The 3,548-nt window shown below is 52.8% G+C and overlaps 1 pseudogene across 1 annotated transcript; it reads left to right on the top strand.

Annotated features, from left to right (window-relative positions):
- Positions 1–1,361: 1,361 nt before the first annotated feature.
- Positions 1,362–2,290, top strand: LOC307178451 (transmembrane protein 25-like; annotated as a pseudogene). Its single transcript has 2 exons — positions 1,362–1,366; positions 1,604–2,290. The product of its transcript is annotated as a transmembrane protein 25-like (transcript).
- Positions 2,291–3,548: the final 1,258 nt, after the last annotated feature.

Below are 3,548 nucleotides of genomic sequence, written 5' to 3'. Positions count from 1 at the left end.
TCACAACCATCTTTTAAAAATGCTGTTTACATCTAAGAAAGTTCACCCCTCTGGTTCTCCTGCTGTCTCGGCTGCTCTCCCAGAGTGAATCATCCCTACCCCAAACTGTCTTCTCTCTGCCGGTAACCCCAAATTTGTCTCCAGCTTATCCCTCTCTCCTAGGCTTCAGACCAGATATCCAGCCACCTCCTGGAGGTCCCAAAGGCACCTCAGAATCAACAAGTCTAACCTGAAATGCCTCTTCCCCATCGTACCCCCCCAACACACACACACACACACACACACTTGAGATCCCTCCCCCCATAGTAGCAGCTCCATCTGATCTAGCAATGAAGTCAAGAAAAATGGCCCCCAGCCTGACAGCCTCTTCCTCACGTTCATATCCAAATCGGGTTTGCAATCGAATTCAGTTCATTTCCCGCCTTAATATTAAGATGAAACGGTGGGGAGGGATAGATTGGGAGTTTGAGACTGACATGTACACATTGCTATATTTAAAATAGATAACCAACAAGGACCTACTGTATAGCACAGGGAACCCTGCTCAGTATTCTGTAATAACCTGAATGGGAAAAGAATTTGAAAAAGAATAGATACATGTATATGTATAGCTGAATCACTGTGCTGTACACCTGAAACTAACACAACATTATTAATCAACTCTACTCCAATATAAAATAAAAATTTAAAAGTAAATAAATAAAATGTAGAAACCAACTGAAAAAAACAATAAAATTATTTTTTTAAAAAGATGAACCATATGAAAATTACCAATCGTCAATCAGCTTTTTTTTTTTTTTTTTACAAAAGAGCAGTTTCAAAGAATTCAACCTAATATTTCTCAAGTGCATCTCCTCTTCTCTTCCCTGCCCGCAGTGTCCTGGTTCAGGCCTCCACACCTCCTGCTTGGCCCGATGCACCTGCTTCCTACCTCGCCTCCCAGTTTCCGGTCTGGCCACTGGGGTGATCGTTCCACAACATGCCTCTGATGAAGTCCCTGCTTCAAACTCTTTCAGGGCTCCCTGCTGCCAACAGGACAAAAGCCAAACCCCTTAGCCAGCTTTTCAGGCCCTTTGCAATATCTGGCTCCCCTCCCCCTCCAGTCCCTGCCCACCATGCATCTTATCCTCCGACCACACCGGACCACCACTACTTCCTTGCATCCGCCTCCTCTTACCTCCTGGCCTTGGTACATGCAGTTCCCTATAACTAGAATGTCCTTCCCACTCTTCTCCCCCTGGCTAACCTATTAGACTTCAAGAACCAGCTCCCAGAGGCAGGGGCGGGCATGTTTTGTGACCCCCGCCTCCTGGATCCCCTCCTCTTCAGCCCAAATCCAGAGGAGAGGAAAAGGGGCGTAGATGGGGTGAGGAAAGCGGGCAGGAGAGAGCCGGGGTCGGGAGAAGGACGGTCCCTTTGGGGGAGGGGCACGTGTACCCGAGTGTTTATGCGTGTGTGTGTGTGTGTGTGTGTGTGTGTGTGTGTGTGTGTGTGTGTGTGTCTGGGCCTGGTGCAGGCTGCACGTTTGCTGGCTGGCTCTGTGTACCTGCGAGCGTGTGCCTGTTTGTCCCGTGGAGTCAGTGCTCAGTTCTGTGCCTGCAAGGTGTACAGTTAAGCTGGAGCTTGCCCAGGTTGGGGCCAAGTACCGGGAAGCTCAAGGCCCGGGCCTCCTGGTCGTCCTTTTTGCCCTGGCGCGTGCAAACCCGCCTGCCAACGTGACCTGGATCGACCAGGATGGGCCGGTGACTGTCAATGCCTCTGACCTCCTGGTGCTGGCTGCCCAGAACTACCCGTGGCTCACCAAACACACCGTGCAGCTGCAGCTCCGCAGCCTGACACAATCTCTCCTTGGTGGCCACCAACGATGTGGGTGTCACCAGCGCCTCGCTTCCGGCCGCAGGCCCCTCCCGGCGCCCATCCCTGATCCCTAGTGACTCCAACAACCTGAAATTCAACAACGTGCACCTGCCGCGGGAGAACATGTCCCTCCCGTCCCACCTGCAGCTCAGTGACCTCACTCCAGACTCCAGAGGGAAACCAGCAGACCAGCAGATGGCTCAGGACAACAGCCAGCCAGAGTTTCTGGATCCGGAGCCCGGCGGCCTCCTCAGCAGCCGAGGTTTCGTCCGTCTCCAAATGCTGGGCTACATTTATCGGGTGTCCAGTGTGAGCAGTGATGAGATCTGACTCTGAGCTGAGGCCAAGACAGAGGGTTCCTTCTTGGCCCCTGGGCACCCTCCCGGTCCTCCTCCAAGGCCTGGCCACATTGCCAACGGGAAGAGGCCACGCCACCGCCACTTTTGCTTGTCCTCTGGGTCACTGGTATCCTTGGCAAGGCTGCCAGCTGGACCTAAGCCCTTGTTCCAACTCTGGTTGAGGGCCTGCATGATTGCCTGTGCCCAGGCGGATGAGGCTCTCTGTCCAGGTGTGCCTGGAGGTCATCCAGCATCTAAGCGTGGCATGGCCTGTCGGCTTGGGGCAGCTCTGTGCCCCACACCGGTACTCCTCAGCACTGGGGGCATGCCTGGTTGGGAGGGCCCTGCACGTCCTGGATCTCCTTCCCATGCTATGCAGCTTTGCTCCCTCAGGGAAAATTTAGGACCCTGCTAGCTGTAGAGAACCAGCCTGCCCTTTGCACAGGAACGCACCTCTGGCCCAGCAGCGCCGGCCAAGCACAAACCAGTACCCTTTGCTGCACACCTCTCTGCCCCAGCCCCCCTTGGGCATCACAGGTTATACATTGGACCTTCTCCACTTGGCACTAGACTTCCCCTCTGGCCTGGGCCCTGGTGGTGCCAGCGCCTGGTGTTAGCACAAGAAAGGGGAAGAATGGGAGGTGAGAAGTCTGGTCCGTCCAGGCCTGCATGTAGCTATGCCTTGTTTTCTTACAGTGTTAGCACTTTCAGCACGTCTTCTGGGGAGGGGGTGAGCAAGGGCCCCAGGGCCCTGTCTGGGGCTTCCCCAAGTCTGGCCTTTTCATGATTCACTGTGAGTGCCCTGAGCCCTTGGGGTTGACGGGTTCCCGCTGAAAGTATCTACCCCGCTATAGGACCCCAGCCCTGACTACCCCATCAGCAGGAAGCTGTTCTTCCTGTCCCATCCCCTGTGCTTTAGGGGATGGCCACAGTGGCACATAACTTGAGAGTGCTGGAAACCTTAGGGGAACATGGAAAAAGCAGGGAGATCACATCCCCAAACAACCCGAGAACACTTTTGAAAAGCAACGTGGAAAAGATTGCAAATTAACAGAGTGCAAAGTGTATTTTTCCCTTCTTGATATCTTGTTTTGTAATTTTTCTCACGTCACTGCCAAGGACAGTGCTGAGCACGTGGTAGATTCTCAATAAACTTGACTGAGTGAAAAAAAAAAAAAAGAACCAGCTCCCATACCCTATGCTACTGTAAATCTCCAGCTTATACATTCATCCATTCCATACACAAGCTGAGGTACCTACATAAGTGTGACTTCCATGGAAGGTGCTGGGGATGCAAAGCAGGAGAGGATATAACTCCTGCTGTCAAGAGCTCAAATTCTCTTGAGTTTTCAA

This window comes from Stenella coeruleoalba, assembly GCF_951394435.1.
Source record: "Stenella coeruleoalba genome assembly, chromosome: 20".
NCBI classification, from domain to species: domain Eukaryota; kingdom Metazoa; phylum Chordata; class Mammalia; order Artiodactyla; family Delphinidae; genus Stenella; species Stenella coeruleoalba.
Note: the sequence above shows the minus strand (reverse complement) of the source record. Positions and strands in the feature narration are given on the sequence as shown.